At 41.7% G+C, this 15001-nt stretch overlaps 1 protein-coding gene across 18 annotated transcripts in view; it reads right to left on the reverse strand.

Moving 5' to 3' along the window:
- TTLL5 (tubulin tyrosine ligase like 5) overlaps window positions 1-15001 on the reverse strand; it is a 152924-nt gene that overhangs the window by 49078 nt on the left and 88845 nt on the right. The window contains exon 31 of one of the 18 annotated variants that reach the window (XR_004842985.1): window positions 11795-12172. The exons of the other annotated variants lie outside the window; for them this stretch is intronic. The gene's annotated coding sequence lies outside the window, so the exon portion shown is untranslated. The remainder of the gene's footprint in view (window positions 1-11794; window positions 12173-15001) is intronic. 18 annotated transcript variants of the gene reach the window in all.

Consider the following 15001-nt stretch of genomic DNA (forward strand, 5'->3'; position numbering starts at 1 on the left):
CCCCCCTTTTCTTTTCTTTTTTTTCCCCCCCTTTTATATTAAAAGTCCATCAAACACATTTTTTTCTCCTTAATATTTTCCATGAAGTTTCCTCCTGCGTAGGCTTTCCCAGAGAGTGGTGCTCTTTGCTACATGTGCTTAAGCAGCAGCTGCAAGATCCCACTGAATAAGAGAATGGGGAATGAAGCAAGCAGCTCACGCCCCTTGCTCAAGTCTCAAGAGGCAAGTGAAAAGTTACAGTTGGGCTAAACTGGTGAAATCTAGAGCACTTGAGAAGAATAAACAAACAAACAAAAACCAGGCTGTTGAGTTTTGTAGCGTTAGGATTCATGAGATGGGGGAGAATACTCACAGCACGCTGCCTCTGCCCAGAGCTAAATGCCCCTGCCACCACCAGCCTCCCAAAAGACACAGCACAGGATGGCGTTACACTACAAGGTCTTAAGGGTTCCTCCAGCGTTGTGCTGTCCAGGTCTCCTACTACTTGAGGCCCAAATGGCTTTTTCAGTTGTGCCATATGACCATGGAGTAGAGATGGCCTATGCTCCTAACTTTGGGTGTTTTGTTATCTAAATATTGAATATCAAGTACACAAAGAAATCTCTAAAAAGCACGACAAGCCTCCAGAAAATTTGCACTGAAGTTCATGAAAACAATCCACTTTGCTAGACATCCAGTACACCTGTCATCTTGCTATGTGGTAGGTGAAGACTCTGATGAGCGTCTCTTAGAGAAGACTTGATAAATCTGACAGCTTAGAGGGTCTGTCTATGGGTATGAAGCATGCTGAAGTATACAGTTCCCTGACATCATGCCTATAAATTTCAAGGCCAAGAACTATAGACACGTAACAGAACTTCACAAAAGAAGCAACACTTCTACATTTATAATCTATATACCTAAAGGGAAGGCCAGAATCTGTTCTGCACTTCTGGAGCAAAGATGTACCAATTCACCTAATCAGGGATTGTGGAAAGCGACACCTGAAAGCTAGCTGGGCCGCAGTCATATTAGGAGAAATGCATCGGGTAAAAGAAGTAGAGATGGAGATGCATCTGCTGCTACCATTCAGTAACACAACTAAAGCTGTATAACATCTAGCTGCTGAAATACAGTAAAACAAGGAAAAAAAAAACCAAAACAAGAACTAAAGGTCACTTCTCTGGGTCCTTGCTGTGAGGCTGTATGCTTGTGGTTAACAGTCTCTCAATTTTGGGTAATTCCCCAAGCATTGATACAAGGGCAGAGTAAAGGTCCTCAAGAGACCTTCCACTTAAACAACAGAAATGTATCAACCTAGCTCCAACGTAACAAAGCTAAAGGAGCTTCACAATAAAAAGAAGATAGACTTACGCAGTCCCCTAAGCCCAATGGCACTTACATGCTGGCCAAAGAGGCATCTCTAGCATTCTTATCTTCCCCACATTATAAACTTGATTCTGTATGTAGTTTCTGTTCTCCTTGTCCCTCAAGTGGATTTAGATAAGGTAACAAGATATGACAAGAAATAGACTGGATTTGAGAGTGATCTCTCACCTGTTAAAGAGAACATTTTTCCTCCTCAGGTTCCTTTTGCAGTTCTGTTACGCTGGAGTTAAGGGAGAAAATTTTTTACCTCCACCTCCTGTACAAAGACCAACTCACCTGCTGTGGCTCCCTGAACGTTAAGAATAGGAAGAGGTGACTGTGACTGTGTCAGCACACACTTTTTAAAGTCTATAACAAAACAATTACATAAAATATAATTGGGGAGTGGTGGTGGAAAATGCTGAGATCCACAAAGACAGAATATTAGCATGAGTTATTACCTGTTGCAGAAGTTGGCCCAATAACTGTTATACACTGCATAGATGAGACCAGAAAAGCTAGCTGTAAAACAGCTATCACACACATTGCAGAAAAAAAAAAGCTACTGATACAGAAACCACAGATAGATATGACACACGGACCCTGACATACAGACTTTCAGCCATCCTAAGAGCAGCATAGCCCATTGGCACCAAAGCACTCCCAGGGTTGTGGTGCTAGCTGTTTTACAGCTAGCTTTTCTGGAATCCCTGCAAGCCTCACGGTGGCCACACAATGCTGTATTTGTACCATACAGGGTAACTACTATTTTTCCCCTCACTCCACTGATCACCCAACTTACTCAGAGGTAGTGGAAGATACTTTCTGGAAGTGCTCATTTCAACCAAGGCAGCACAAATTCCTAGCAATGCTCTTCTTAAGCTAAAACTGGCAGAAGTTTTCCAGGTCTGTAGTGTTCCTTCTAGAATCCTCCAGAGATACCCTACTTGCACAAAACTAATTTTCAGAAAAGAATTCTGCCCTAAAAAGCCACAAGGTATTTTTCAAACAAGCTTGCTGTATTTTGTTGATAGATAAAATGCAGCCTAAGAAATAACTTCAGAACAGAATGGCAGGTTCAATTTTGAATTACATGTTATCAATTTTTAATATGGAAAGAGAAAATATTTTAGAAAAATCTATAGGCAGCACTGGAACAAGAAAAACAGTGCACCTCTTTCCCAAAACTTCCTATGCATCTGTCCCTCTCTACTGCCTCCATAAACCGGTGATGACATACCAGGACTGAATTATAAAGAACTGCAAGAAAAGAGTAGAAAGACTTTTATTTTTATAAAACCTCACCTGGAAAAGCAAGCTCTTCAAGTACTGCAGAGCAAGAATCTCCCCATTTTTTGGCACTTTGTCCTCCAAGGATTAATACCACAGAAGCGTGTTGCCTTGCCAGAAGAGACTATTCCCGTTTACAACAATTTTGGCCTCCCTGCTCTCTTTTGTTTTAAGCTATACAGAATACAGTCCCCATTCCACTCTTAATGTTGTTCCATAAATTCCCACCCCCTATTGGGATCTATCTACCTCTTTGCCTGAAAACAGAGCTCAGCCTGCAGCATTTCCAGTAACCCAATGTTTCAACAAGAAAAATCATGGAGGAGTTCACATTATCATAAAGAAGTTCAATATTCAGTGGAATAAACAGAGTTACAGCATCTCGTTTCTGGCAGAGAAGAGTTAAGTCAGTAAAGGGGAAGCTCCCAGCTAACTGCCTCCAGCAGATACAGCAGTGAGTGGTGTCTGTTCCTGCTTTAACAGAGGCTTTATACGAAGCCTTAGTTTAGCCACCACATTTCTCTCTCTCTCTTTTCTTATTGGAAAGATTACCTGGTCCCTCTAGTCTCTGCAAAGAGTTCTGGGACATCATGGATGTAAATCTTTGCCTATTTTATTTGGCCATTACAGAACAAAAGATTAAAATTACTATGGTTATATTGGGAGGGGACATAAAGTAGAAGAGAGGTGAGGAAGCAGTAATTAGAAGGGCAAAGAAAACCAAAGTGAAATAAATTTATTACTCTAATAGACCCAAGCATGTGCAAGTTGCTTCACTGACACGTGGCACAAGGCACCATAACTCAAAGGGTAAAATACAATAAAGCAACACTATTGCTAATGCCCACACTCCTGGTTTAATTACTTTTCTTTTATTTCCCTCTCTCCATCCTGGCACTGTAAAGAAGAATGCAGTGCATGAAGGCTGGGGGTAGAAGTGCTGCACCAGGCTGAGGCAGCATACCTGGCAGCTGCTAAAACAGAACTTCAAAGTCCCAGCTGCCTTTGAAAACCCATCAGGCAAGAACCACTCCTCCCCTTCAGCTTCTTTAGGAGCTGGTACACTTAACCACTTCAGCATGTTTGGCAGTTCTACAAGCACTTCCAAAGCAGGTGGTGGAGTAGAAAATTGTGGGAGAGCCCCGAATCACTCAGTTTTCTCCTTCTTTCCCCACCAGGCAGCAACGCACGTGCTGACCAAGCAGGCCAGCTGACAGACCACAATTACGCACAGGGAACAGGGAATTTGTGATTACACCTCTGAAACTACAGAAAAGGCCCAGGCTTACCTCAGTAAACTGGGTTGATGACATCTTTCTCCAGGAAATGGCTAAATCTGATGACAGACAAAGTCTGTCATTAGAGGAAGATGAGTAAAAGGATGTTCAGGTAATTGTATAGTACAAAGAGCTGGCACACTCTAAAAGGCAGTTCCCAGACTTGCCTAGGATTTGTTGAAAGATCCCCCTCTGTCAGACGCTGTCTGCAAAAGATGCTCAAGTTGCACAAAACTTACTTGGATCACCTAGAGCCTGAAGTCTTTTACGTGAGATTTTTTCATCTGCCTACAACTGCAGGCTAGGAAGTAGAGACTGTAAGCACTGGTTTTATTTGCAGCACCTAGAAAAAAAGCTTTTGGCTTTTGTCCATTTGAACAGGCACCCTTATTTGAGATGTTTCCTCCTCCAGTGGGGACAGAAGAATCTATGATGCAGTTGTGCCAGGTCTGCTGGTCATCCCAACTGCATACTATAGCCATCTTTTCCCCTTGGGGTTTGAGAAAAATAGGAATTTAGGGATGGTGCTGTTTCCCTAGGGATGCAACTTTGCTTGATTCCTTAATGACTGATTTTGGATAGGCCTTTTAATTGCTAGGTCTTCTGGACTGTATAGGGGTGTTGAATATTTCTAATGACTCTGGAAACCAAAAGCCAAGAGCAGGTATCTACAGAGGAAGTGCAATAGCTTTCATAGGAATTTGTGGTTAAAGATGAAAAAAAGTTATGCAATCCTATATTCCAGTCCAACCCAATCCCTTTTTCTAGAGCCAAAATGGAATTGTTTCCTACAGCATACAGAGAAAACTGTATAATTAGTCAGAAGCTCCCAGACTCAGGAACACAGATGGGAACCATGGAATCACTACCTCAGGAATTTCACCAAGTGACTGCATGTAACACTAAGCATGAGCACATCAAAGATGCAGCTGCAGATGCTAAACCCTTATAAGGACAGACTAAAATATCCCAGCCACTTAGTGGAATAATGTCCTTTCAAAAGTCCCCTCCTAGTGTAGATAAGGCACATCAGAAGAGGACATTAACAATGGTGTCCAGTGTCTGATCAAGAAATCTGTTATATGCCACTTCTTTATACTTGATGCCTTTCGTGATGTTTCAGCAAATGTTCTAAACAGTAGACTTTTCTCACAAAGGCCACAACTGGTACATTTTACAGAAAATGAGTCTGCAGTAAAGACTATAGCCCCAACACGGCCTCCAGGTGGCTTGAGCTGAACATTTTAACATTTGCAAAGAAGTTAACCTTCATGTTGGGTACTGTGTTTATGGCTCTCTAGGGATTAGTTGGAGTATAAGACAGTAAGCAAGCTCTCGCATAAAGGCGAATAACACATTAGAAAAAACCTGATAAATAAATGACGAGAGTAGTTGTTATCTAGTTTTCCTACTTAACAATATACAACGTAAACACCAGAGTGAGATTTTGATAAACAAGGTGCAAACAACTGTGCATTCTGTAGCAACAAGCAGAACAATTCACCATCTATGAAGTTACATCATACCGGGAATTTAGGTAATTTCAGAGTGAGACATGCAAACAACAAAGTATCCAGCACCACAGTTCTCTTTCACAGAAATGCTCCTCAGTAACACAGGCCTAATATTTACACTCACATATTCAGGTTCTGCAATGCTTTAGACATCATAATGTGTCAACAAAGAATTTGTTCTGTTTAAAAAATACCAATAACATAAACCACTGCACTACCTGAACCATATTCTGTCCCCTATGCCTCAAAACAATCTAGAAATCAGCGCATAACTTTCATTCTCTACATAGATAGTAGAAGATATTTTTATATTTAAATCACTTGGGTTAGCATTAGCAGCAGGAAAGGGGAACTTCAGAAACAAATGAAAACATGACTCTGACATGCAAAAAAACCAAAATCAGTTATGCAAACAATGCCCTGAGCAGGACAAAATATTTAAATGACTAAAAATTTATTGGATCCAAGTTTCTTGAAATATACCAGAATAATCCAATTATTAAAACTGGGCTTTGAAAATTATTTTACTAGTAGCTATTAAGTTATTTTATTTAATAAATATTTTTAATGTATTATACACATTTATTTATATAAATTAAAATAAAAAATTAAAATATTTGTGAACTTTAGTAGATAAAGCAAGTTATTGTTCCTGTGGATTTTTAATGAAATTAATCCCATGTTAAAACACAGCTCCTTCCTGAGGGTTTTCAAATTTGAAGAAATATTAATAAGTTCTTAATATTCAAAACCAAACTCTATGAAAGACAGCTGTTCCGAAAAATCTTAATAGGTAGCCTTTATTGGAACTGTTCATAAGGGAGAAGCTCTAAACTTCCTTGATTTTCTTTTTTTTTGGTAAGGAATTTTGAAAACAGAAGGCTAGGGGAATCATTGTTAGCAGGAACCGAAGTCTCACTCTCTTGGAGAATAGTCTGGAGATATTACATGCAGTTCTTTAATAAAGAGAGATGTGTTTACCAATGCACCTCATCTTAAGAACAGCAAAGTCTCTGAAGAATCATTTTTTGGGCTCTTTTTGAGAGTTTCAAGAGCCTGTGTTTAGATCTTCCATATACACTGTTTTCTTTGATTTCTTCACAACAGATGATATTGTGTTCTCTTTGCCATGTTGACTGCCTCAGTTGGAAAGCCTTTAACTGCTGTTCAAATTATCATCCACCAGAAGATACTTACAGAGAAGCCAAAATCTTTAGCATCATAAGACTGTCAAAAAAATCTTACACCCAAGTGTCTTTTAGTGGTGCTGAGATCAGAAATATATTGAACACAACACTCCCTCTAATAAGGTATTTCAAGTTTTTTCTACCACCACAGTTTAAGATCTTTTAGAAACAGCCATGGGAAGAAGTCATCACTACACTGTAAGCAGTATGTTGTCTTTAATGAGTACTGGAAAGTTCTTGTCTGAAATTCAGAATTATTGTCTGTAAGTGTTAGAAACCATAAATCCTACATACTTACTCATCAGTATCATAAAATACCAATATAGGTGTCAAACCTGAGCTTCTGACTAGCAGAAAGAATATTATTCCATTTATGCCATTCTGTGGCTAATATCTCAGAGAAATCCCTGAAAACGCTATATTAGTTGTAAAAATAGATGTGGATCTGAAAGGTCAAAGAGTTTCTAGGAATGCCAAGACTTCATTGGTATGACTGTTACCTCCTTGTGGATCTACACTCAGTCACCAGCAGCAAGAAACAAAATTCTTAAACTTACTCAATTTCAAGTCTCAGCATCTGCAGCTTTTCAAAATGCTAAGTGAAGAGAAGCTGACACCTCTTTACTCATCAGCACCTTTATCCCAATATCAAAAAAGAAACAGATGGTCCAGACTTGAGGTTTTCTCCTCTTCACATAATCTACCAAATTGAAAGTTTTCGCAGCTCAATTTTGAAGAAAACTCAATTTCAAACACTGAAGACATTCACAGCCCAACTTGGCTACCTTCTTCCCAGAAAAGATCATAATTATTTTTTTTTTCCCAGCGACAAGCAAATAAAGGATTTTATGCATACAAAAGGTTAAGACAACATAATCCACAGCCTTTTTGCTCCAGAGGGTGACTCTTGCCCAGGATAAGCATGCCTGACAGACGGCTGCCAAGTAGCATGTGCAGCACTGCCTGATAACAACCTCCTTAGCCTAACTTTTCAGTCAAGTCCCCACATGCCAGATAGCAGAAAGACAGAAAAGACAGCAGAAGACATTTACTGAGCCAGATGCAATCTGAAATTCAAGCAAAGAAACCATGCAACATCATTGATACCAGCAGCTGGAACATAAACAGCGTCTTTGATAAGGCACTCTCACTTTGAAATTCCTTTTTACTAAAGGTTGTTGTCTCAGAGCCAGTTTTCAGTAGACTTGGATCAGCCAGGCTGCCTTGGCCTCCCCTCACCTGGTTTGCTGTGGACAGTAATTGGATGAGAAATATTAATAAAATTTCAGTGAGTGCAACAGGAGAGTGTCTGGAAACTGTGGTATCTTTAAGCACCTCCTAGCTTTTTTGCCTTTTTGTGTGTTTTAAAGAGGATATCCATCTTTCAACTGTTGTTACAGAATGAAACCCTAGAAATAACTGCTCATGATAAAGGCCTCTGCATACATCGGTATTTCCATCCTGACATTGCAGAGTCTACCTTTAACATTGCACTTAAAAGTCTTTGTAATTGGCACTGGTTCTGGACAATCCAATAACCAGCTTTCTTGAATCACCAAAATGCTTTCTTGCTTGTTACCAACCAAGTCCTCTTACCCAGAGCATTCTGATCAAACTATTCACTGGCTAATAGCATACAGTGTTGGGTAAAGACTAAGAAAGTACTTACCACAAATATTACTCATTATTATAATTCACGCTAGTTCCCAAACAAAACGCTGGTGTTCCACAGTAGAGTTCTGGTTGCCCCATCTTCAGATTACACAGTATATGCACACTTCAAAAACCCATAAGCTAGCAAACAGGATCATCAAGCAAAGCTATCACGACATGCACAGGAAAGCTAAACTACTTCCTAAGTTTTTGTTTTGTTTTTTGTTTTGGTTTTTTTGGTTTTGTTTTGTGGTTTTTTGGGGGTTTTTTTTGTTTTTTTTTTTTTTACACTTCTTTTGCCCTCCCCCTTTTTTCAAAAGAGGTTTTTGTTAAACACTAGAGCCCTCCATGGCTCACAAACAGCTGTTGCTTGATACCTGCAGCTCAGAGAAGCCCTGGAGAATAACAGGCTGTCATGGAGCCAACAGCATACAATTCACAAACTCTTGTGTCAGCTACAGAACTCCCTCAGTCTGAAAGGCGGTGAAAATTAGGTGACAAAGCAGGATCTTCACAGGAAAGGCTGACTAACACCTTCAGGGATAAGAAAGGGGTTTCTTTGTGCTTTTGGCAGGGAATTTCTGTTTATATCACAGGATAAAACACCAAAAAGAACACCATGCTCATCCTGAGCAAGCCAAGCTAAAGCATCACCTTGGGCTGGATGGAAAACGTGAACGTGCACTGGTGGTGAAAACTTCACTGTACAATGGAAGGTAGCCCCAAAACAAAGTGTAGCAGGAAGGAAAACCCTTTGGCCCCTTTTGCTACCTCCTTCTCTGGCATCCGTACTTGGTCACTGAAACGTTTAACTCATCTGAACTTGACTCCCAGTCCTTTGACTGCTGACTTCAGAAGTTCTCCAGCAACTGCCCCACATGAGGGCTCCCTTCTGGAAAGGTTTTACACATGGATCTCAAATCAGACTCTGCTCCCAACATCTAACAGGCTTACTGAGATAGCAAGATAATCCTAATTCAATTTCTTTTTCTCAGCTGTGGAACACCAATGTCTTCAATACAGCTGTTCAAGACCTTTGCTCTCACCAGTAACCAAACTTCCTTTCTAATACTACCCTCTAGACAAGTCCATTTTCTTGAAGTGAAAAGGTATAGGGCAGACCTGGAAATCTCAAAAATATTCACAATGAGTTCAACTTCATGCCCTGGAGAGCATGAGGCAAATGAAGGAAAGGTTGCTAACCTGTCTTGTCCTTCATAAGCCTAGGTTACAAAGGGGATTTCCACTTTTACAAAGCAGCATTCTGTTGTGTGTCTGGTAGGGAGCATACAGAACATGCAGCTCTGAGATTTCAAAGTGCCTCACTGTGACCCAGGAATAGCACAGTTCAAAGATGGGCTCATTCAATCCCTCTGTTCTTAGGCCAGATGGACCTGCCCTAAGATCAATGCCAGAAAGGATGCTCTTCTGGGAAACTTCCCAATGCCATTCTCAGCTGCACAACTGTGAACCAATTCCAACAGCTATGGCATGGTAGCACAGCTTTCATTTCTATCTCACTACCTGCAAGACCAATCGATGGACAAAACTTGAGGTCCCTCTGTGGGGAAGAGCCAGGGACAGATAAAAATATTGCTAAAAAAATTAGGAAAGGGGAGAAACCAGACATTCGTGGGATTCCCTGACAGCTCTGTGCAGAAGGAAGGGCTGGGCTGGAAAAAAACAGGGCCCCAGGTTCCTGCCAAGCTGTCTGAGTCCCGTCCTTTCCAAATAGCTCAAAGAAACAGCCAAGGCTCCCTTGTAACCCTTTCAGAACTCCTCAAGAGAAAGGCTGCTGTGGCAAAAGCTGCTCCCACAGAGCACCAGATTACAGGGGTCCCCTCATTCCTAGAAGGCTGTAAGCAGCACAGTCGATCTCTTCCATGAGAGCTGCTGAAGCGAGAGCTACGGTCATATTAACCCTCTGAATACCACTTTGGAAGGCAACTATTTTAATGCTGATTGGGAGTTTTAAATAAATGCACAGGAAAGGGAAATCTGCTGGTCACTTTTCCACATGAAATATCTAGAACGTACACAGGATATTTCAGAGATCTAAGATCAGGGATAGCTGGGGGGAGGTTAAGAGTCAAGCAGTCCAAGACACTAGAAGATTTCAACTTGTTCTATATTGAATTAGATGCTTATTAGAACAGAAAACAGCATGTGACTTTCATCACAGCCAACAAAATCCACTGGTGGCAGCTGAAAGCAGGGAGATGAGAGTTCACTGGTGAGGAAGAAAAAAAAAAAATACTTGTATCAGCATGAACTGCCTATACCTGTTGCTCAGTTTTACATTTACTGCAATAATCAAAGAAAAAAAACCTGCATATTAATAAAAAATTCACTGTTTAGCATGGTCAGAAGCCAGCAAGATATTAGTGTATGTAAGTTATGAGTTAGAAAATAAAGATACAATAGCGTTACTTACATAAAACCAATGTTTTACTCCTACTTGATGTACTGTTTTCATTTCTTGTCATCTCTATAAAGACAGCCAGACATTTATTAGAGGGCTGGGAAGATTTCCATTTAGAACTTGAAAAGAATAGGGCTGTTTAGTTTAGGAGAGGCAAATAAGAAGGGAGATGATAGAAACATAGAGAATAAATAGTGCAGAAAATAAATCAAGCATTTCTGTTTGCCTTCGTGTAATAAGGGTACAGAGACTTTTGGCAAATTTTGGGGAAAAAAATAAAAAAGAAACTTTTGCATAACATGCAATTCACCTGTGGAACTCACTGCTACAGCTCAATGAGACTACAGTTTTTCCAGAAAGTAAAAATATACGATTAACATAGATTATGTAGAACAAAGTATTGCGAGAACTGCAAGCCAGATGTTAACAGGTAAAGGGTAAAAGCAAGCTTCCCCCCTCAGGAGGGGAATTTCACTGCTTTCCATCAAAACGTTCTTTGTGCTTCTACTGAAGATGGTGATGGTAGTTGCTCTGAAGCACAGGACGGAACTAGACAGATTAGCAGCCCAGTCCAGGATGGCAAATCCTATGTTTATATTAGGGCAGGGTCAGTTTGTGGAGGCAGATGAAATAAGAAAACCCAAACCCATTACGCAGTATTGGCTTGGTGGAAGATATGAAACCACTGTCACTCCCCTCTGCCTACCAACATAGCCTGCTTGCTGGGAACAACGGGAAAGATCCTCATATCTTCTCTGAAAGGAAGTCATGCAGTCAAAGAGAAACCTGCCCCCCTCAAGTTTCAAAAGCTATTTGCAAAAACCATAATTGCCCAGTGCTAGCAGGCACAGGTAATACAGACCCTCTGCGCTCAGCTAGAGCCAGTCCAAGGGAGGCCCCAGGCTCCAGCAAAGCCTCCCAGAAGTAGCCGAGCGGAGAGGCCACACTCGCACAAGCCCGCTGGTGCCCCACTCTGCCCTGCTGCAAGGCCCCAGCTCTCGCCTCTGGCTCACAGCCCCAGCACTGGCTCCTATGCTCTCCTTGCACGCGGCCCAAACCCCCTTTGCCTCTGGAAAGGGTCCTGCGATTAATCTCACTTATTACCTCGGAAAAGTAACAGCGCGGCGGCTGCCAGCCAAGTCCGACTCAACAGTGTCTGGAGAGCCGAGGCTGCAGGGCCAGGCCTCAGGCTGTCTGGGCAAGTCACGAGCTTTCCGCCTTTCCTCTCCCGGAGGCTCCAGACAGACAGAGCCAAGGCCTAGCTGTGGGAAGCAGGGATCCTTCAGGACTGTGCCAACCCATGGTGCTGAGCCTCAGGGCAATTTCCGAGCAGGATGGAGAGTAATTGGACCTGCCATCACAAGTTTCTTTAGTGTGACCAAAATATATATAGGGAAAAAAAAAAAATACAAGGCAAGCCATGTATTTCTGAAGTTTAAGTCAGCCAATTCACTTCAAGTTAACAAGTTGTCACCAGTGACCCTGGGAATGTGTAAAAAAAAAGAAAAAAAAGAGGTAAGAGGTTGCCGGGGTGGGGGAAGGCTGGCACAAATATGCATGGGCAGAGGAAGAACATGCACACACTAGGGACAGGATGAGTTGCAAGAATGTACAGCTACCTAGGCAGTACTTCTATTTTTTGCCCACCCTCCTCAAACCTCCTCTGGAAGGAAGGTAATAGACCAAATCCCAAATGTGGGGCTCCCAGAAATGCTGCTTCTCAAGGATTGCAGGCAGATCAGTATAACAGACCTGCCAAGGAGATGCAGACAGGGGATCAGAAAACATCACTGTACCCACCCTCAATTACTCCTCTACCTCAAATAAAGAAATTAAATTAATTTAGGCATTAGTAGTAAAGAGAAAAGCAAAAAGGACAAGTGTTATAAGGAGCAAGGAACAGACATGGCTATGCTAGCACAGGGCTGGACTCAGTGCTTGTTGGGCTGCTGCTCTGGCACTTCTGTGCTGCTTAGCTAGGGAGGTGTTAAAGGCCAACGCAGTTTGCTCAAACCAAACTGAAGGCCTATTGTGTAGCCCTCTGTGCCTGCTGCTTTCTCCCTTCATTTCTTCCAGAGGCATCAGTGCAGCACAGTCTCCAAGTTAGCTTGCACTCAGATGCTGTGCAAACAAATAGGCTCTGACCACTTGGCAAGTGCAGCACAGGACAGCAGTCAGGCAGCCTCCACCTTGCTAGAGACTGCAGGGAGCTTGAAACAAACTATTTGGATGAGAACCCTTAAGATGCAGAATTACAAGGCACCATATATGTAACAAAGAGAAAGAGATTTATTCTTATAAAAACTTGACATTAGCTGCCAAGATCCCTGGGAGTTCTCTCTTCCTTACTTCTAGCTGCAAGCCCATATGCAGTTAGCTCTTTCCCACAGCCGCTACTGCAACATCCATGCTGCTTCTGCCATGCTAAGCCCACTCTGGCCTAGCTCACAAGTTTTGCAAAAAAGCCAGACTGCCCCATCAGCTACCCACCCTTCTATCATTGTGAGGATCACCTTGCACATTAGCACATCTCTTTGCTATTCTAGTGTCACTCTTCTCATAGCTCTTCGGAGCTTGTCTAGTCAGGGTCCAAGCCCAATTTCTTATTTTACACTCCACACCTCCAAAATTTAAAATAAAAACTGAGGAAACAAAGAAGCTACTTTCACCTTCCCTTTATGTCAAATGCAGCAAGCTGCCCCTTTGACACAAAGGATCAAGACCAGTGGACTACAATTAACCTGTAACAGTTGTCTGGGGTCTTTCTGGCAAAACTCAAAGTTTCAGTAGAAATAGAGAAAGCCACTTACACCAGCACAGAACAAACTCTCAAAAGCAATCAAAGAGCCTTCCACATCCTCACAAGTCCAAAGGTTATATACTTAGTACGACCAGAGCAGAACATCTGAAACTTAGAACACAGTACATGTACCCCAGCAGTAAATGAAACCAGCAGGAAGCAGTAGTAGGCATTAGGTGGGGAAGGAGGATATAAAGTACCCACTACTCAGCCCAGTGATTAAAAAGAAGATTCTGGTTTGGGAGACTGCAAAAGCGGTATAAGATTGTCAGGGGATGCAGCACAGGGGTCTTGGTTTGTGAGCTAGGGTGTGCAAGAGTGGAGTGTACAATCATTTTTCTGTGTAGAATTTTTGGGATACAAATAAATACATATTTGCTATTAGAACAGGCACAGGAAGCTAACGTTTTAAGTGGTAATGGATTTCCTGCGCCATTTGTACGTGAACATTAAATACATACAACGTGACCTAGCAGCACCTACTACGTGAACGGCCTAACTACGCTATGAATGGGCACAAAGTCTGATTCCTTCAAAAAGCTGCAGGCTTACCACACATCAGGTATTTCCAGAACTTCCAGACACGACACATAGTGTTTGGGATTCCTGAAAGCCCAAGATGGCAAATGTCTGGCTGGCATCTTCTAGTTTCCCACCCCATTTGGTAATTCCAGGCAAGGAAAAATAAAAATGAAAATACACAAAACAGAGCCTGTTTGGGAGCCTGGTCATACAGCAGGTATGTGCACACAGCCTGTGAAGCCTTGAGCAGCTGGCACTATTACTACCACTGAGAATGACACCAAAGCAAATTAAAGTTAGAAACCCCTAGATCAAAAAATTTGAAAAAGTCTGGTTTTATAAAATTTAACCCAGATTAGACAGCCTGCCAACAAAATGTCATTTCTTGGTGAACCTGAGCACCTTGGCTGGAATGATGAGCTAAGAAGTATTTTGGGCCTGACAAGCAATGAGAAGAGGAGAATCCCTTGTTTCTGACTGCAGAAGCCCTCCCAAGGTTGTCTGGTATGATTTGGACTGCCATTCTACCCTCTGATTGATGACAGGGAAGCTTGCTTGCCTGCTTCCCCTAACCAAGTTAGATAAATCTGTCAGATGCAAGGAAAAAATATGCTGAGTACTTTAGAGGAGTTGGTCTTGTCTTTAGGTTTGAGAAAGATGTTACAGAAGAACAAGAAGCTAATGTAACAGAGGTCTGAGAAAATACAGTTTCACTGATGAATTCTTGCCAGACCGCCCATATGAGTTCTAAAAGATGAACCCGAGCAAGGATGGTTGCTGTTGAATCCAAGGTGCCCACTGAAAACACAGAAATCTGTACCAGTTAGAAAGAAATCTCTTTCTCACTAGCTTTGGTCCATGTCTTGGAGATTAAGTGACCTGCAGAGCCCAAGTTATTCTTTGAGGAGAAATCTGCTGTCTTTTTCAAAAAACAAGGGACATATCAGCTGCAGATTCCAGTGTGAGAAGCTTTTAGGAATGTCTACCAT

The sequence above is a fragment of the Egretta garzetta genome, unplaced genomic scaffold, assembly GCF_000687185.1.
Source record: "Egretta garzetta isolate BGI_Z169 unplaced genomic scaffold, ASM68718v1 scaffold79, whole genome shotgun sequence".
Lineage (NCBI taxonomy): Eukaryota > Metazoa > Chordata > Aves > Pelecaniformes > Ardeidae > Egretta > Egretta garzetta.